The sequence below is a fragment of the Capsicum annuum genome, chromosome 7 (genome assembly GCF_002878395.1).
Source record: "Capsicum annuum cultivar UCD-10X-F1 chromosome 7, UCD10Xv1.1, whole genome shotgun sequence".
Taxonomy (NCBI): Eukaryota; Viridiplantae; Streptophyta; class Magnoliopsida; order Solanales; family Solanaceae; genus Capsicum; species Capsicum annuum.
Genome location: NC_061117.1, coordinates 41355416 through 41378232, shown reverse-complemented (window position 1 = coordinate 41378232; position 22817 = coordinate 41355416).

Sequence of the window (22817 nt, the reverse complement as noted above, 5' to 3'; positions counted from 1 at the left end):
AAGGGAAAATGTCCAAAATGCCCATAACTTAAGAGCTAAAAAATGTCTCCTTTGACTACGGGTCAACCATTGACTCATAACCACTCTTTACGACCCGTCACCATGAGTCGTAACCAAGACAGTCTCACCAATCACATAAACTGCTATTCTTAAGACTCAACCAACCAACCTTTAATGAGACCCTACAACTCGTAATATCCAGTCGTAGTCAACATAGAACTCAAATGGGTTAAACAATTGGCTTTCTATGATTTCATCCCACGACTCATAACATATCACTATGGCTCTTACTGAGCCACTCATACTCATAGCAGAATCATGGCAAAAACTTACATAATTTGGTTAAGAATCCTCCTAACGATTCGTCATAAGTCTTTACTACTCGTTCCCTCAAATCGTACCCAGGACAGAAACTCAACATCATTAGGGTCACCTGACCTGTCAAGACTCCCAACCATTTGTGGGGTCAAGTAATAACCAAGATAGTGAGCTCAAATCTCAAAAAGTTTTGAAGGACCAAAATTCGAGGTGTTTCAGCTTTCATGATTGGTTCTCACACCCTTAACATTATTTTATATCAACATTCACTATCCAGCCCAGTCTGAAGAAAGTTAAGTCATAACTTATCTCAAACATTGAAATCGATCCGTAAGCCTTCACTCTAAAGACTTACTCCTTTTAAACGTACTTGAAATCAACTAAAATATGGAAATATAGAATCTAAGCATTAAAAGAAAACTAATGGTGCCCATACTGCCTATTTTCAAGTCGAGGTCAAAACGAACCCCCGAAATGGATTTTTAAAAAGGTAGGTCAAAACTATTATTTTATCTTTGAAACATTTTTTTTCATATTCTTAGGAGTCTATAGCTGAAAATTCAAGCAAAAACAAGTTAAAAGAGAGGTTCAAATTGAAGAAAAATCATGTTTAAGCTTTATCGGCAAAATTTCCGAAAATCATTTTTGAAATCAAGAATCTAAAGTTGTTTTGACGATGAAATTGAGAGAAAACTGATAATTATAAAATTAAAAATTTACCCAAGGGAAAATGGGTTGAAAATGGGGTTTGAATTGAAGAAATACAAGTTTTAGGCCTTCCAGGCCAAAATTCTCAATTTTCTACTTTAATCCGTGTAAAATCAAGAATTAGATGATACAATTAGAGTAAAGTAGTTGAAATAGGTGTTTAAAATCTTATCCAATCTTAGGAGTGGAAAAAAGCTTAAAAGTGTGAACCCTAAGCTCTAAGTCTCAAAAATGAGGAAAAGGGAGAAACATAAGTATATATAGGGGCCAAGTCTCCGTGGACCTACCAAAATATGCTACCCTACTAAATTCGATGCTCTGGACTCAATGGCTATATCAGATTATTTTTAAGAAAAATATCATTTTTACAAAATTGACCCCCGAAATCTAATTTCACAATGTTCCAAACCGAGGATCAAAATGAGATTTAAAAGACATAAAATTACACCAATCATATTACCAATATAAAATTGATATTTTGAATCTGCTGGCACAGTCCATTTTGTCATTCGATGCATAGATCAATAAATATTGACGGAAGTCAACTTTAAGGCTCTCAAAGTCACAAAAAATCAAAATTTCACATAAATCATGTCAAATGCATCGAGAACCATGTCAATCATTCCCACACTTTAGAAATACCATAAAGCAACTATGAAGAGGGATAAAATAATCAAATCACAGAAATGAATATTTAAAAAAAATCACCAAAAAATTAGGTCATTACAGAAACCGTCCACAATTGCAAGTTTTACATTTAAGGTTGACAATGTACTTTCTACTAGAATCATGTACAGAGTAAACACAGTTTTAGAAGTCCTTAACCTGACAAACATACAATTAGTAAAACAAATGATAAATTAAATAAAATCTAAATTTAAATAAACTTACAAAATAAATAAATATTTAATATAGAAAAAAATACTATATGTATATTTCAGAACATATCATCATCCAAGAAGCTTTTGTACTATTAAGAGTTAGAATTTCCTCAAACTTTCTTCCTAATATCATTTTGTATATAGTGTTATTTCTTTGTTTTAATAGTTTCAAGGCCCAAATAAAATTCCTGCTTCTTCTAGAAATCCTAAGATAGGCAGTATTTTCGCATCTTTACCAAACAACCATTTATACATTCAGTAATATTAGATGTCACCATCTAACCTTGTTTATCGGTGCATGAGATCCATACTACTTCTTATAACCAGCTTCATCTAGGTAATCCTTCACCCTACGATACACCTTACCAACCTTTTCCATAATGTAATCTAAATCGTCTTTTCTATAAGTTTTCGCCTTAGAGTAATACAAGTCACTAAGTATGTTCTTGCTTTTTCGAAAGTAAGTGCAAACATTCTTCCACATATGTCAAATGCATGCAAGATGGGGTACTAGGATACACAATACTTACTATTTTGATGATGTTTTTGTTGCAATCCAATACAGCACACACGTTGTCCCATTCACCAAATACATATCTAAACTGCTTAAAAAATCATGTTCATGAATAGATATTCTCGGTATCTACAACCCCATAAGCCATTGGTAAAATACAACCTAAGTCAGGAAAAGTCAAAATGGTTTGTGAGAATAATATTTTTCAATGATCTTAATGTATACGTAAAATATACAACACATAAAAAGAAAACAATATTGAATATTTTGAGAATGTATCACTAAAATAATAATAACTCTAATACCTGCACCATCGAATGTGCTCACCAAAAGAAATATTTCTTTATACTGTCCACTCAGATGAGCACCATTAACCACTACTACAGGTCTATAAAACTCAAAAACCCTTATAATTGGAAATAAGGAAATGAATAAATACATGAACTCATTATCCCCTGACTTATGCATCATAATGTAAGAGTTATCATATACTGGATTTAGCATATGAATGTATCTCGATATTTTTTTATATTCATCAGTCGGTCCACCTCTAAGCATCTCTATATCACGCTCCTCGGTTTGATGTGCCTTCATATAATTGATATCTCATGCTCATCAGCTCGCCATGCCTTCATATAATTAATATCAACTCCATAAACATCTTTTATTTCTTTAATTATATCTCCTGGTGTGTGTATTCTCTTATGATTAACTAACTTTAGTGTTGTAAAATCACTTGCAAAAGCTGTTGTAGTCAATAATAATTTTAGAACACTATCACTCATTCAGCACGTATGTTCTGCATTAACTTTTAAAACATAAAAAACATATGATTTGCTTAGACTAGATGCCTTCATGATCTATTTACAATCTTCATTACAACAATGCAGGACATAGCTGGAAAAAAGAAAATTGAATTAGAATATTGTATCAGAATAATAATTGATCTATATGGTTATAATTTCAATATAATTGCTTAATAGTTTTTTTAAAGAAAGATATATAATGTATAGGTTATTGTTAAATAACATTATGCCTGCATAGGCTAATACAACCATATACATAACAACTTTATGTATTAGATAGTTGAACTACAACAGTTAATTCATTCATATACATACCAAAGTTAGGTATCATTCTAAATGGTAATGTATATGGTGAATAAAATAAGCAAGTTGCAACTACTTTAACGTTGTTTTGATACAAAAATATAGTGTATGTTTTTTCTAATAGTAGTACGGATACATTTAGAGAATATCACAGTGCATGACTTGTATTACTCTTATACATAAATATGTTTAAAATTGTTAAATCATATACATAAATAGAAATTTATCTGACACAAATAATAGACATGAGTAATCTTAAACATAAAGAGATTATACACCATAAACCATATACATAAATTGTAATATATCATAAAGATAAAATATTGAATAATTGTATGATATAGTGAAACATAAACATGTAGTAATCATACTTTGTCGGATCATTTAGCTCTGAATTAAAGCTATACAGATACAAGCATCGATTTATCCTTATAAAGTTGTTTCATCTTCACTTCTCTATTTTTTCTATCACTAATGAAGTTATTAACTTCCAAATCATGTAAGTATAACAAGTACTCATTTTGTGACTCAACAATAGAAAAAGAAAGATAATCCATTTTCATTCCTTCAACACAAATGACAGCTCCAGTTTCTCCGTCGAACTCTAACTCATCTATTGACTTATGCATTGTCGTTATGTATAAAGGATACACTAAAAATCCAACAACACTTTTTTAACTTCATATAAAGCTTCACTCCATTATCGTTCCCCATACCAATTGGTAAAGAATTAACTTCAACAACATATTGGACATCAATTTTTTTCTAGATTCATCAATCTCTAATTCTGTAGCAATTGCTGAAATCTACCTCAAATACGATATACTTTCTTCAACAATAATTTTATCACTTTTGTATCGTTCATATTGTTTTGGATTACTAAACACCAAAATGCCTCAAGAGAATTGAAATGTTTATATTTTTGATAAATTTTGACCAAAAAAAGAGTTTCAAAAATTGAAAAACCAAAGCTTGGGAAAATAGAGCTTGAAGGATCCGAACTAAAATTTTTTGACCGTGCTAATAGATTTGGTGTTTTAAATTTTTAAAATTGAAAAGTTGTTACTGAATTTAAGAGATTTATTTATCACACATTTATAGATATGGCGTTAATTGCATTCTTAATTAAAGAAAGACGTGTTATTTCTTTAAATATCGTTAAAACCATTAGTTGTGATGTATATAATATAGATATATCTCAACATTCATTTTTATTTGAGAATAATTAAAATCCGGGAGAGAGAATATTTATTGAAAAATTTGGAAGAGAGGATAACTTAGGAGCAAACTAGTGGGATTTATGTTGTTTATACATAACTAGACAATTTATGTGCGCTTCGTGCGGCTTCAAAAATATTGCATTTTATTTTTTAAAAATTATTCTAATAACTAAATATTGAAAATATGTTAAACATTTTTTTTCGACTCTAAATCCAAATAGATGAAATTTTAAGTTCTAATCCATTTCATTGTTGTAAAATTCAAAATTTCTTGTAAACATGATATAAAATTTGAAATTCATGAAAGTTCATTGACATAATTCATAAAAATATGTAAAGATCATACTTTTAAATTTGAAATTGGGTTCTTGGACTCCATGGGTGAAAAAGGCCCATGGATGAACATCTAACATACCTTAGAGATTTAAATCTTAAAAGAGAATTGATTTTTCTTGAACGTTCTTGGATTGGGAATCTTAAATTCGTCATTTTCTTGAAGGAGGGCTTGAATCTTGTTCATGGGGAATGATCTTGAAAGGAAACCCTAATCTTGATGTTGAGAGTGAATGAGGAATTTTTGGCATCTAAAACTGATAAGTGATGACTAATAATGCATAATGATGCTTTAAGTCGTGGGAGGGGTAGGGTTTAATACGAGGAAAAGACCAAAATACCACTCTAAAGTTAAATTAGAATTGCTGAAATTTTTAGTTGATGACTTGAGTTGATAACTTATCAACTAGTTGATGACTTATCAACTTAAGTCGTCACCTCATTGTTGGATTTGGGCCCTTGCTGGTCATGGGTGATGACTTGAGCTGATAAGTCATCACTTAGGTGATGACTTATCACCTTGATTCATCACTTTGTGGCTGAAATTATCACATACTAATTATGGGTGACGACTTGGGCTAATAAGTCATCACTTTGTTGACGGCCTATCAACTCAGGTCGTCACTTGGAAGCTGAAGTTGATGGTTTTCTGGTTGGGCTGATGACTTGGGCTGATAAGTCGTCACTTAGTTGACGGCTTATCAACTCAGATCGTCACTTTGTTGACAGACGGAAGGCTGAAGTAAAATGAGTATAACTTTCAACTCTGATATCGGATTAAGGTGAAACCAAATGCGTTAGAAAGAAGATTCAAAGATATTTCTTTTGGTATGTGGTAGGACACGTAACTTATTATTTAAAAGGAGTAATGATTTTTTAAAATTTACCTAAGCTGGAACGTTCACTAAAACTTAGTTAATGGAAGCGTTCTCAAGTTGTCTTTAAGTTAGGAGATTTTTATGACCTCGACTGATATAAAAAGATAGTTCCATACTATAGAATTGATCATCACATAAATAGACATAGAATCATTGGGTTAAAGTCTGTATAATTAGGAACAATGGTTTGAATCCTAGCCCAAAAACGTGGGGTGTTACACCTTAATATACATCAAAATCACTCATAAACTTCCAAAGTACTTTAATTTATTTTGCATGAGCTTGAAGCATGGTTCTAATATTGGTTTGGATTTTTGGGGTATTATAATATCTCCCCCTTGGGAGCATTCATTCTCAAATGAGGCTTGTTAAGCTGAGAGTACTGAAGAATCTGAGATAATATACTGAACATGCATGAATTGGAACATGAGAACATAACTGGGTCTAAAACATGATACATGAACTGAATATCATGAACTAAACTGCTTTTCATGAATACATGAGAATGGTTATAAGGCTGAGATTGGAACGAGAGAGTCAACTTATAAGTACCCATTACTTCAAGATGGATCTTGTTATGTAAAGAGAAGATGAAAGATTTAGGACATGAAAGCTCAGGAGACTAAGTACATCTCCCTCTTAGGATATTATGTCCCTCGAAAGATACTAACTTGGTTGAATTACTGAGGAAAGATTGAAATGATACACAAGGCACTAACGAACTGAATTATGGTTGAATATCTAAAATCTAAAACTGATGCATGATCTGAACTAAATTTACGACATGCACGATCGTGAAGAAATTTGCTCATGAATAGGAGAGATGAAAACCATAGGAAATTGTCTGCCTGACTATAAAATTGAATTGCTGGCTATACAAACTAACTCATACTGAAAGCTTATACTTAACTGAAGTATTTCTTCGACACTCTTTTTATAAAGTTCTAATGGCATTAGGGAGCAAAGACTCTTAGGCATGGTCTAAATAAGACATCTGAATAAGAAATCATAACATGGCTAAAATTCTGTAAAATGGAACACTAGCCTATGAAACATCAACTAGGATAGAGTTACTAAGCCTTAAGCACTGCAACTACTAACTTTCAAGAGTAGCCACACTTCTTAAATACTCCCTCAACTATACTTTCTACTTCAACACCATGCTTCACTTCAAGCCTACTCGAATCTACAAAATGCACACATAACACTGTAATACTAGTCAGCGTCATGAATTCAATACACTTTGTATTTTCATAACTTCCCATCTCCTAAATAATTCTTATTACCACTTCAACAACTACATTCAACCTTTTACTAGCCATTCACTTACGCACAATACAGTTATCCACTTACACCAACCTGGCATTCAAGTGTATCTTCATAACTACATATGAAATTCTAAACAAACAACCATAAAAACATCTTCCTCGCGTCTTCCAAACCTCCATCATTAACAACTTTCATGCACTGCCCAAAAAATACACACATAAAATTTCAACTAACCTGACATATATCAAAAATTAGCCTTAATCTCACTTTACACTAACAGCCTTAGCTAAAATAAGCATACAATAATCTTTCATCAATAAAAAATATTTACTCTCTCCCATCTAAGAAATTGCTAATCAATACTATCATTTCATAAGGAGAGGTCACTGAAAGATTAACACATAAGGACCTAAAGCATGAATGAACACTATACATAACTTGACACTTAACTGAGGCCTGAGGAATAGAATATCAACATTCTAGATTCATCAAGAGATCTGAACTGAGGACATAAATGACATAAATCTAAATTTTTTTGGCTGATCATTAAGAGTATCGCATGAGTTATGGGAACTGAGCATACTATAAAGCATAACTACATTAGTCATGAGTTTCATGGCATGAGTTTGAAGATTTTGAATTCATGGAACATGATTCATACTACTGAGTGGACTGGAACTCCTCATACTAGGAACTGGGAGGTTACATGATTCTTAATTATGTGTATGATAATGAACTATGATCATGGAGATGACGTGTAAGGCATTAGTAGATATCGTGATGACTAAAATCTTTGCACTGGGATAAGAATGGGTTAGGCATCTTCCTCCCCTACTAATGTTCTACAATACGCTGGCACCACTACTAGAATCTAAGAGCCTGACTTGGTTACTTGTTGTATCATCTTCCCCTTTAGCTTAAAGCCATCATTATAAGTCTGGGAACCACTTAATCAATATCTCTAAACTGAACTGCCACCACTTTACTTTAGAATTTGGGGTATAATAATAAGCATAATTGGTAAACTCACCCTGAAAGACTATGCCCAATAATGTAAAACTTGTTGCTAGTACTTTTTTCTGAGATACAACTCTTATCCCTCTATAGCCCCAACAATAATACTGTAACAACTTAAAATTAACTAACTTTAAATTTTCAACTCCTCTTTCTATTAGCTCAACCTTCAAAGATGCAAACTCAGATTCTAAACACATAACATGGATATCCCTAAATCTTTAATAACCATGCTACTTTCATCATAGCCTACAATATCACATCTATAAATTTATATTTCTCCCTAAACCATAAGAACTACTATTACACATGAACACCCGATGCCAACATGCTATAGCCCATAACTTAGTTGGTAAGAACATCAATTACCTTATTACTAGCCCCCTTCAAACTTAGCACTCAAGGATGCTACATAAGCACAGCCACGATGTCATACTTAACTTAAATCCTTGCATACACTGTTTCAACCCTACTGATTCACCTTTTATACAACTAGCCTCATAGATATATAATCTGCACAAATTCAGATAACATTATCCCAACTCTATTAGTACTGCTAAACTCCTAGTTTTGTGCTTCTAATTCTAGATCATATGTTATCATAGGATTTTGAGAAGGAATCTAATAATACATCTGAATCCAAAGCACTGAGGTACCACCCCTTTATTCACTGACTGGTTCATCGAGAAGCTAAAACTAAACTACTCTATTTTTTAAATCAATTGAACTGATTTACTGGGATATTGAAATATAGCAATTTCTGTATACCTATCTGGCTAGGATAGATTTACCCACTGGGGTAGACATTGAGAAGGGCTCTGCTAAGGTTTCGGGACTGACACTAAACTCGACAACTATATAGGGGTTACAAAACAAAGAGAAGCGGCAAGCTCTAACAAGGCATAAACATATAAATAAAAGGCCTGTAACAATCCCATAACCACATCAGGAGAACTTTTCTGATCCTGCCGGGACTAAAGTACATATAGCCTGTCCTGACACCTACTAGTTACACTAGAAATGACACCCTGCTGAGTCAGGTGACCGGATAAAACTGGAGAACAGTTCGATCGACCCTACTGACCACTCTTTGGATAATCTCTAACTCTGTGGCCTAGGTTTCCACACCTAAAACACATATCACTATCGACTCTACACACGCCCTTATGATTCTTACCACATTATTCACAAAGTGGATTAGTACGAACACTCTTCCCACTACCTTATGACTTAGAGCCTGGTGCTCTATCTCGATTATCATTCTTAAACTTAGGCACTGGTGCACTAGCTAAAAATGAAGATGGGGCTGAGAATTTTGTAGGGAATTAGGAGTGGTTACTACCCCTTGACCTTGCCTTAAAACTACTTGTTTTGGTCCTCTTATTATTTCTCTCTTTCTTTCTATACTCCCCCCTCACTCAGCTGAGCATAAATCAAAAGCCTAGATAGGACAACTGCCTACAAATTGTTTTGAGAAAATATTGAATAAGCTAAGGTAGTGAAAGCAACTCTAAATTCAGTGTGAGAGACAAGCTCAATCAAAGGATCTTCCTGAACAGGCGGAGGTGCGAGCTGATTTCTATTTATTCTTTCGTTGTTCTTTTTGGGAGATATTTTTTGTACACCGAAGGATGGATGATTTAGGAAGAGAGTTTAAATAGATCTCATGCTCTATCACATGACATGAACACTGAAAGAAGGGAAACTTTTTCTAAAATGCCTTGTAGCCTCTTAACTATAAGTGTGGCGCTCTTCACATCCATGCACAAGACTCTACTCAATGTGGCTTTCAGACTCCCTAGGATCGTTTAAAACCTTAGCTCTGGTACCAAGTTTGTAACACCCCGAGAGTATACCTTGGGTGCTACACGGTGCTTACGGTCCCGAAAGACCACAAGCTAACCTATGATTGGTACCTACTATGAGCACTGAGTATAACTGATATCAATAGATCATATGCGGAATTTAACTAAAAAATGCCATAATATTTTAAAACATATTTCTGATAATGTCTGTAAAACAATACTGATAATATTGATAAAATGATTGAAAACTGACTAACTATCTATACTAGTCTGAAAAGCCTCTACTGACTGACTGTGGAGCTGATAGGACAAATCCCTAACTAACTCCAACTGAATAGAAAATACTAAACTGATAGGATAAACTGGGATAAATAAACCATGTTCTCAAGGTATGAGGACTCACCACTACTATAGCTGATAATCTGGTATACCTATGCGCAATCACAGAACTGAGTGTCCAAGCCTATGATATTAAACATCATAGTACAAGAAATGAGTATGTGATCAGTACTTTGAATGTACAGGTATGCTAAATGAGGTTAGGCTAATATGCATGATTTCGTGTGCATGAGTAATAACTGACTGAATGAATAGCATGAAGTACTGAGTAAAAAGTATGAAATCTGTAAAGACTGAGAATGCATGACCAAGCATAAAAAATATTCTAAATATAGTCTGTAAACTGATATACTGAATACTGATAAATGAATAACTAATATCTGTATGCTATGATCAAGCAAAACTGAAACTGAATTACTGAGCTGAATACTGGACTAAGATTGTGGGAGCTAGCTATAACTGACATGCCCTAATATACTAGCAGGGTCCAACCTATAATCTTAGTTGGAAAGGTGTCAGTACCATTCCACGGGTACTAATACTAACTGTGTGGATCAACTAATCTGAAGTTTCAAAGGACAAAGGTGTTATGCCTAACTGACGGGAGATCCCTCAAAATCTATGGTGGCGCCATAGGTCTGGAACCTTTAGACTGCTACTAGTGCCTCATGCCTAACGAACGGGGGATACACCATCCTTGCGCTCACTCGGTGCTAAGTGTTACTTCCAACTGAATGGCACTAATAATTAGACTGAATCGATTTTAACTAATTATGAATTTTGATAGTGCTCATTATGATAATAATAACTGAGAAATCAACTATGCTCATGGTTTAACTTAAATTATTCTGAGGATGCTGAAAATATATAACCAACTAAATTTTGGGTATTCAAACCCCTAGGACTTGATAGAAATAACAACAAGATCATACCAAAACTTTGAGGACATGACATGTAGTCAATATTCAAAACTCATTCTTTGAGGCATTTCATCAAACACTTGCAATGCATGGCTTAAGCATGAGAATAGTTTTAAGCATGTGGTATCAGTATGATTTTGATACTAAATAACTAATTAAGGCTTAAATCAGTGAACAACGCCATTCAAATGTGTAGGGTTTAATATCAACAATAATTTCTTGTAAACATGATATAAAATTCAAAATTCATGAAAGTTCATGGACATAATTCATAAAAATATGTAAAGATAATACTTTTAAACTTGAAATTAGGTTCTTGGACTCCATGGGTGAAAAAGGCCCATTGATGAACATCTAACATACCTTAGAGATTTAAATCTTAAAATAGAATTGACTTTTCTTGAACGTTCTTGGATTGGGAATCTTAAATTCTTGATTTTCTTGAAGGAGGGCTTGAATTTTGTTCATGGGGATGATCTTAAAAGGAAACCCTAATCTTGATGTTGAGAGTGAATGAGGAATTTTCGATATCTAAAACTGATAAGTGATGGCTAATAATGCATAATGATGCTTTAAGTCGTGGGAGGGGTAGGGTTTAATGCGAGGAAAAGACCAAAATACCCATCTAAAGTTAAATTAGAATTGCTGAAATTTTTAGTTGATGACTTGAGTTGATAACTTATCAACTAGTTGATGACTTATCAACTTAAGTCGTCAACTCATTGTTAGATTTGGGCCCTTGCTCGTCATGGGTGATGACTTGAGTTGATAAGTCATCACTTAGGTGATGACTTATCACCTCGAGTCGTCACTTTGTGGCCGAAATTATCACATACTAATTATGGGTGACGACTTGGGCTGATAAGTCATCACTTTGTTGATGGCCTATCAACTCAGATCGTCACTTGGAAGCTGAAGTTGATGGTTTTATGGTTGGGCTGACAACTTGGGCTGACAAGTCGTCACTTAGTTGATGGCTTATCAATGTAGGTCGTCACTTTGTTGATAGACGAACAGGTTAAAGTAAAATGAGTATAATCTTCAACTCCGATATCGAATTAAGGTGAAACCAAATGCATTAGAAAGAAGATTCAAAGTTATTTCTTTTGGTATGTGTTAGGACACGTAACTCATTATATAAAAGGATTAATAATTGTTTAAAATTGACCTAAGCTCAAACGTTCACTAAAACTTAGTTAATGGAAGTGTTCTCAAGTTGTCTTTGAGTTAGGAGATTTTTATGACCTCGACTGGTATAAAAAGATAGTTCCACACTATAGAATTGATCATCACACATAAATAAACATAGAATCATTGGGTTCAGGTCTGTATAATTAGGAACAACGGTTTGAATCCTAGCCCAAAAACGTAGGGTGTTACACCTTAATATACATCAAAATATCTCATAAACTTCCAAAGTACTTTAATTTATTTTGCATGAGCTTGAAGCATAGTTCTAATATTGGTTTGGATTTTCGGGGTATTACAATTGTTAACACTTCCCATTATTTTATTCCAATAATTTTCATCACTTGAGGTTTTTAGCTAGTAACTATATTGATATATATGGGCAAAAATCTCATTTTTAGTAAAAGAGATGTTGCATGTCTTTGAAGTCAATAAAACTGTTTTTCTAGAGACTCGATCCCATTTAATTCTCTACTAAATATTGATTTTGAAATTATGAATCTCTTTCAATTTTCTATAAAGATAAACAATCAATCATTGTTTCTAAAACCCAAATTTGTGAGAAACCCAGCTACTCTTGATATCAGAATATATAATCTGCTAATTGTAACCTTCTTCCTAATAGAGAATAGATAGTAATAAAGATTAAAATCAAATTATCTAACTCGTGATTATATTAGAAAGCTCACAATGCCTCTTTGAAATTATATTAAAAGGGTAGTCTAGTGCACTAAAACTTCCACTATGCGTGAGGTTCAGAGAAGGAGTGAACCCAGGGGCGGCTCTATCCCTTTGAAAAAAAAGCGACCACCTTAGGTCCCTAAATTTGAGGGTCCTCATTTTTTAAATAATAATATATATCATGTACAAAAAAAAAGAAAATTTATATATAATAAAAGTATTATTAGAAGAAGTTTGATATAGTTGGAGTATCTTATCTCAATAATAATTAAATACATTGATTATATTACTAACTAAAAGAGAATTATTTAAAGAAATCCAGTAAATAATTTTTTAAAATAGACTTTGTTAAAAAAAAGAACTTTTTCCCTAAAAATTTAAGGCCTCTTTGATTTTGGCCTTAGGCCACTATCTTACTTGAGTCGCCCCTGGCCGAACCATTAGGGTTTGTTGTATGTAACCTTACCTTATATTTCCACAAGAGACTATTTTTATGGCTTTATACTGTGGCCTCCACTTTATCAGCTACTCCAAGACTCCCCTTCCTCATTGAAATTATATTAGGAAAAGAAAAAACAAAATACAAACATCCATCACCATATAATTGTGAATTCTCACTTCTTTTATCCTTAGATCAACCATAATCAGCAAGTTAAAATAAATTTGAAATAATAAAATGACACACATTATCGTGTTGACAGTTTTCTTGTGAAGTAGAAAAACAAAACTTTTATTTTACACACCTTCATTTTTTCATTCTTATTCTTATTAGCACAATCACAATTCATACACCAACACAATTTCACTCCTTTAATTGTTTTGACCTATTTTTACAAATACATGTCTCTTTATAACTGTATATTAGAGGAGTGTAATCTATTTTTCCCTCACATTTGACACACTCTCATACAAAGTAAATAAAATACTCAATTATTGACAAACACGACACAGTACACTTGTCATATTCATACACTAAATTGAAATTCTTAAAAAGAACACAATTCACAAAAAAAAAAAGTAAAAAATAAATTCATTAACTTATACAAGCATGGAGTTAAATATTTTTACACGTTATAAGTAAAAACCTAACCAAAAATCATATCATGTAGATTGTCATGCCGCTTTTACTACCTCATAGAGTAAAGATTCTTTTTTTCACGTTGCAAATTTAAGTCGATACTATATTCTCTAATCCACCTTCTTTGCCATGTGACGAGCATGTAAATCTATTTAAATCTCAATTCTGTCTGCCAATACTACTTTGATACTTGTTATTTCATGGAGAAAACTATATAAAAAGTGATATAGAGCTTATGAATTATAAGTTATAATATGTAAACCAAACGTTATAATCTTTTGGTATGACTAAAATAATTGAGGAAGAAAATAGTGTGACACATTTAAGACATAGATATATAGAATATCTTTATTTTTTTTAGCAATTTGTTTAGGCAATAATTGAGAGAAAAATGTCAAAAGATGAGAGAATAATGACAGCGCCAAATTAAATCACTTCTTTTATTCTAAGATTTATATGCATATGTAAAGAAAAAATTACATATTATAGACAAAATACTATATTAATTACATGATATGGTTAATGTTTTAAAAAATTACAATTCATAGTCATTTGGTAGTTAAAAGTCTGTTTTTTTAGGGCTCTATATACAAATATATTAAGATTTGTATATATCAATTTTCTCTCTCATCTATTTATTTTTGGTATTTTCTTTCTATTCTCTCTCTATCCTATTGACTCAAAAAAAGGCAACAATGGAATATCAAAATACAAGATTTTTTATGATATCTTCTTCAACTATTTTTTCCTTAATTTTCTCTCAAAATCACTCTAATATCCTTGATTTTAAATTAAAGAAACGACAACATTGGCAACATCATGATACATGATTATTCAAGATACCTTCTTCAACTTTTTTTCTCCTTATTTTTCTCTCAAAGTCACTCTAATATCACAAAATATAATCCTTGATTTTTCTGTGATAAATCGATTTTGCGGATTTTTCACCACAGAAAATCAGTTTAGGATATTTATTGACATTAGATTTAATTTTAAAAAATTTTATAAATTATGTCAGTTAGTAGTTAAATTTTTTCATTGTTCGTATATTTTACAAAAAAAAAAAAAGGGGGGGGGGGGGGGAGCACTCCCCCATTTTTTATAATTTTTTTGTTTTTGCAAATTTTTATTTTATAATATAAATTTTTATATATTACGTAAGTCACTCCCCATTTTTTTATGGATGATTTATCAAAAAAAAAAGGAAAGTATTTTGCATCTTCTAACAAGGCGGAAAGGAAAAAATATTTTAAGGTATCTAAATCTAAAACGGGGAGAAATGAAGACAATGATTACGAGGTTTTTTTTATATATTCTCATGAAACAGAATTGTTGGTCAATATACATTTTTGTTTCAATATATGTAGGTACGTATACTTTTTTTTGTAGAATAATACATGCATATATATACAGAGTTAGAGTGTATGTATGTATATACAGTTTGTATTTTTGATATATGTATATACAATTTACATATATGTATATACAGTTAACTTTCACATATACATTTTGAAGAATAATGCATGTGCAAATATATACAGTTTTAGAGTGCATCATGTATATACGTTCAAATTTGTTATTATGTAAAACATTCAGATTTGTATATACAGAGATATACAAATAATAAACATATATGTATATGTTTATTTTGTTTGCATATATGTATATATATAGATATACAAACAACAGATATACAAATATGTATATTTCATTTGCATGTATATTTCGTTTACAAACAACATTCAAATTTGTATATACAGATAAACAAATAACAGATATATAAATAATAAACAACAATTTTGATTTGAAAATAAACAAAAATTTTGATTTGAATATATGCATATTTCGTTTGCAATATCGTTTAAAAACAACATTCAAATTTGTATATACAGATATACAAACAACAGATATACAAATAATAAACAACAGTTTTGATTTGAATATGTGTATACTTTATTTGCATATATGTACATATAGATATACAAACAACAGATATACAAATATCAAATTTATGTAAACCAATATACAGATATACAAACAATAGATATACAAATAATAAAACAATCTTTGTAACTTTTAAAACAGATATACAACTACAATTATACGCTTATGTTAACAGATATACAAAAATTCAAATATACTATTAATAAATATACAATTTTGATTTGAAAGTGTTTGAAGTTTATATTGTGCATTCAATTTCAAAAAATCTAATTCAAACCAATAATAAAATCGATTTTCATTATGTTGAAATTGAATCAATTTTTATTGCGTATTAGATTCAAAAAAGGATTTCAGTAAATAAATTCAAGTAAAGAAATAATTTGCGTAAATCATATATACCAGAATTTTATAGGCACGAATTACCAACTTTCTCTTGTAGATCACAATTTAAAAAAAAATTATCAACTTTTGAGAGAATAATTAACGCATAAATTCATATTTATTGATCTTTTATATCAGAGAAATAAATAGAAAGTTGAAGAAGGTTAAGGACATTTATTACATTAAAATTTTCTTTTTTATCTCTTTTTGTTGTTATGGGCTTTTCTTTTTCTTTTTTTGTATATATATACATAAAACTATCATTTATTTTCTCTATGAATTGTAAATATGAAATTTAGACTAGGAAGTTAGTTATATATACTCGAGAAAATGGTCATTTACCTCCCCCCCCCCCCCCCCCCAACCTTTAGTCAAAATCTGAACTACACACTTAACCTTTAAAGGAAACCTATTACCCCCCTAAACTTTTTTTTACCAAATTTATTAACTCCCCAATTGCTAACCTGTCAACATAAACCACTTAATAATGCATCAGTACATTTCACGCGCCTGGACCTACGCTGATGTTCTCATTTTTCTTTACAAAAATCACCTCCTTTCTCTTTCAACCTTTCATTTTCAAGAAAAACTTTTCATCTTCATCTCTCTACTCTCTTAACACCATGATTTGATCTTCTCTTTTTTTTTTGGAGATTGTTGTTGTAATTTAAACTTTTGGTTGTGGATTTTCAAACTTTTGGAGCTCCATCGGGTTGGGTATCCAAATCTGCAATTCTTGCACCAAGTTTCCTTTGATTTCTTGGCTCAGATTGAGCGCCTTATGGGGTTCTACAACCTCCCAATTTAGGACTTCTCCAATTAGAATCAGAGCTTCAAATGGTTCCAAGAATTCACCTTAATCTTAGCATTTGAGCTTCTTAATAACATTAGTGTTGATCTCTGAGAACAATTAAAGGGGGAAATATTTTGTTTGTTAATGATAAAGGGAAGAGTTCTCGACTAAAAAAAGGCACATAGACAATTCACAGAGGAAAATGTTTGTTTATATGCTTGCCGCTTGGTATGTGGAAAGTTCAATTCTTGCTTCTTCTAATTTTGCTTTTCTTGACTTTGTTGCCCTTAGTCTTGTATAATTTGGAGTAATGAATCATGTATAATTTGCTCCATTTCACTTCATTGATGGCTTTAGCCTTACGTTTTGAGCCCATTGTCAAGTTCTTGGATAAAAAAGATAATGAAATTGGAGATAAGGAAGATGAGGAAACACCATTAATGAGTTCAAGAAAGATGAGAAAGATAATGAAATTGGAGATGAGGAAGAAGTTGAAACAAAAGGTCTTTAACGATCCGAAGAAGTTGAAGCTCGTTAGTGATGATTGTAATTTTTTTATGGTGATAACGTTGTGTTGTAATTTTGATTATGAATTTAGTGGTGGGTGAAATTTTTATGATGAGATATGGATTTAGTGATAGACTACAATGATGATGAATTAATGATAAATCTGATACTAACAAGTTGCAGTAAGATTCTAATAGTGTGTTTGATGATGGGTGGTGATGATTTTTTCTGGTGGAGTTATGAATTTGGTGTAATGACGATAAAATGATGGTTGAATGGTGGATTTTGTGTTGCACAGTGAAGAAGAAATCATTAGAGTGGTATGGATTTTTTTTTTGGATTTTTCTGTTTTGAGAAAGGGAAGAAGATAAAAAAAAAAGGTCTTCTATTAGTTGAAGAAGACAACATTATTTAATAATTAAAAATAATGAAACATATTATACATGTGGCACTTAAAAATATTGATTTTGAATCGTTGAAGCCTCAGCTGACGCGCCTATTGGGGTTGTTCTCATCTCCCATGACAGCTCACCAATTGGAGGGGTACTAAATACAGTAAAAAAATGTTTAGAGGGGTAATGGAATTTTTTATAAAGGTTGAGTGTGTAGTTGGATTTCGACTAAAGGTTAGGGGTGTAATAGACAATTTTCTCTATATACTTTAATGAGACTATATGTGAATTTTTGCCATATATAATTATAGATATATGGATCGTTAGGTACCAAAAAAAAATATTAAAGAAAGAAACAAAAAGAGCTAATGAATAAAATAAAAATGATCAACTTCTTTCTTTTCTTTTTCTACGGTCGCTTCGTAGAATTTTATGGTTGACTAAAATTAATCAAAAGTTAAAAAATAATATAACAAAAAATAGAAAAAATTAATTAAATACATTTATTATTAGTTGAACATATCCTCATATTATTATCATAGTTCCCTCCTTCCTCTCTAAAACTTTAGAACATGGAGCTTGCCATCATCGTCTTCCACAGATCAAATGCGAACTTTTCCATAACTTTGCACACACATCATAGGAAGAAATCACAAAAAGCAAAAAAGAGAGGATATATTAATTGTTAGAGACCAAAAAATAAAACAAAAAAGCTAATGAATAAATAATAATTGTCACCTGCTTTCATTTCTTTTTCTATAGTCTATTTGTAGTAATTTGTGGTTGACAATTTAAAAAGTGTGAAACAAAAAGTAGAAAAAATGAAATAGAAAAAAAAAAGCAATTAAATAAATACATCCTTACTTGAAAATATTTTTCTGCTACCCTCCTCTTAACACTTTGAAACATGGAACTTCTATTTCTTTCTCTATTTATCTTTATCGATGTTTTAGCTCATATAGGATTGAACACTATGGTCACCGTCTTCTACAAAATCAAATGCAAAAATTTTCATAGCCTTATATATACATCATAAAAATCATAAAATAAATCACAAATTCAAAAAGTAAAAAGAGATGAAGAACAAAAAGAAAATAATGAAGGGGCGAAAATGCTAACTCAAAAGTTTCAATAAGTTGGGTGAAAGTAATAGAGATGTTACCCTTTTCATTTTTTTTTTTATACACAATAAATAGATTTTTAAATTGCACTTACATTTTTTTTTAATGTTCATAATGAATATTAATGGTGGTACATTAATAGGAATACTTGAAATGGTAGAATTGCATACGAAAGGGTGGGGTAGTAATAACTATTCTTGTGACATAGTTGTGCAATTAATCTTGCTATAACTTCATAAATTATTATTAGCTTTTTTAGGGAAAAAAAGGAATTAAAATGACAAAAAAATGAGAAAAAAAATAAATTAAAATTTTGGCTATAGAGAGGTGCCACGTAGGTATATTTTTAACACTCTTTTGCATATGTTGATTTTTTTGATAATTTAATACAATACAATATTATAATTTATGTCCATGTTATGAAAATTGTAATTTATAAATTGTTCCGGTAACGACTATGTTGTAAGGAGTAAATCGTTAAAAATTGAAGTCTTAAACAAAACTTTTAGTTTGTAATTTATATTAAGTGGAAATAAAAGTGTAGAGTATGATTTTTTATATTAAAACCTCAAAGTTATTATTATAACGATCTGGATATTCAATAACAAATTGGTGCGACAATACCATGTTCAATCAATTCAGGGGTACCATTTGAGATGTTTTTTTTCCTTTAGAGATTCAAAGCCAATATCTCTAGTTAAGGAAAATAAGGCTCACCTTTTACATATAGTTAGAAGTGTCAAAAAATATGAAAAATTGTCCGAACCACTGGACCTTAACCATACTGAACCGATTTATAGCATTTTTTTTTTACTAAAACTATGGACTTTCATTTAAACTTATGATCATCCAGAACAATTAGGGTGCTCTTTTTTATTTATAAAAAAAAAAATCCCCAGCCGAATAGCTTACATGTATGCAAATCTATTTTACATAGGAAAAAATATGTTAAATTTTAAATATGTTATGAAATATAAATAAAGATAAAGAATAAATAAATAGAGAGAGAACAAAGGAGACTTCTTTGTTTCTCTTTAGGAATGAGAGATCATCAGAGATTAAGGATACAATGAACAAAATCTCTCTATTTATAGAAGAAAATACTTCTAGTTTCTAAATAAACGACAGATACTTCAAATAATCCTGGTGGATATCAACTAGATCTTGATAAATCTTATCTATATTCTTGATAGACATTCACTATAATGTAAATACATTCATAACACTCCCCCTTGAATTTCTAATTGATAGATAAAGTGTCTCGTTAAAACCTTACTATAAAAAACCCAGTAGAAAAAAATATATTGAAGAAAAAAGAGTACCATCTCTAACAATACGCATGTAGGATGCTTCATTAAAAACCTTACAAGGAAAACCAGTGGGACAAAACCTCATAAGGGAAAAAGAGTTTAGCGCGTATTAACTCCCCCTAATGAGAATATTCTTGAGCCTTTGCATCCCGATCTTGTGCACCATCTTCTTGAAAGTTGCAATTCGAGGAGACTTGATAAATAAATTAGCTGCATTGTCTCTTGAATGAATCTGTTGCATGTTAATATCACCATTGTTTTGTAGCTCATGTATCTAAAAAAACTTTGGCAAAATGTGCTTCGTTCTATCTCCGTTTATGAATCCTCCATTAAGATGTGCTACGCATGTTGCATTATCTCTGGGTAAAATTGTGGGTACATTTTCATATTTCAAACCATATTTTTCTCGAATGAGATGTATCATGAACCTCAACCACGCACATCCTTGGTTTTCTTCACGAATAATTATTATCTCAGTATGGTTCGATGAAGTAGCAAGATAGACTGCTTGTATATCTCTAAGATATGACAGTATCCTCACATGTGAACACATTGCATGCTTGAGACCAAGATTTATGCAGGTTAAATAAATACTCAACATCACCGTAATCAACAAGATTGGTACTGCAATCTTTAGAATAAAATAAGTTCATATCTTTTATCACATTTTGATGTCTCCTAGTAGGAGCAGAAATATACCTTGCTAACAAAATAACCAAAAAGATATATCATGCGTTGTAGTATTTGTAAGATACATTAGTGCATCAATTGCACTAAGATATGATACTTCATAGACAATTTAATTTGGTATATTTCTCATGTCAGCAAACAATCTATTGCTTTGAAAACTCTCCAAGAGTTCTAATGATTTTCAAGTTATAAACTTATGCAATACAAGGATTATAAATAAGTTTCCCAAAAACTTTTATATGCTTCAAACATTTTGAATCCTTAAAAGTTCTTATATAAATTTTGTCAAGTGACAATATTCAACATTTCATATATGACATCTTCAAGTGCCTGGACTGCTAATCAAATAAGTTTTACACTTACCAAGATACATCCTTTCATGTTACTTGATAAATGTTTCTACGTCAGCATGCTTAAATAAACACAAAATTTGAATTCTTGTAATCTTTTATAATATTGCGCCAATATTGTATCAAAGATATCATCAATGATATATTATTTTATATCAGTTCACAACGTGACATAACATTTTGAGATCTCATTATTTCATTATTTTCAGGTACCTGAACCTCTCATAAAGTTTTATGAAGTGTTATGTCGTTGGCTCTTTAAGAGCATACTGCCTTATTATTATGATTATTTGCTCCTTATCTTTTTTAGGAATTATTTCATTTGAAACCGATTAGTCTACCATGCTTCATGCATGCATAGATTTTGTCCTTTAAGAATGTAAAATCGGAGCACTTGTAGCTTAAATATGATACTAAATTTGAGTCAACAGATGCTTCCAGCATTTGACTTGAATTATATTTTGAATGAGGATTTGATGATAAGTCCTAACATATTTCATAGCCACTTATTATCTCCCCTTTATGTTAGAAAAACTAACATACATCCTCCATCTTCTTTGAGGAATTCATCTTTGTGCATCATGGTATATTCATTAATCGTATACCGTACATCAAAACTATTAGATGGAACAGTTGGTTCCTGACCTTGAACCAATTGAGAGGGAAGAAATAATCATAATATTGTATGCAACATATCATATTTCAAACCAACACATGAAATTTTTGTTCTCATTAGCAATGGTTCAACGATTTATCAAAGGCATTCAATGTCAAACCGGCATTATCAAGATGATTTGTCTTGATTACACAATCTAAAAATTATTCTCTTAACTCAATTTTATTGAGAAAACAACTTTATGAATGTCAAACTGCAGGTTGACAATAAACTCATATGTGATCATCTTAATGGATCACATGAAAGGTGAACGGGTCCATGTTCACCTTTTATACTTTTCAGAATTTAGGGGATCCAACCCCAACATTAGTTGGTCTAACTAACTTATCATGAGAACACGCAATATTAAAAGTTCATAAAGAATTTTTTAATTCTTCAATATTTATTTAATACTCACT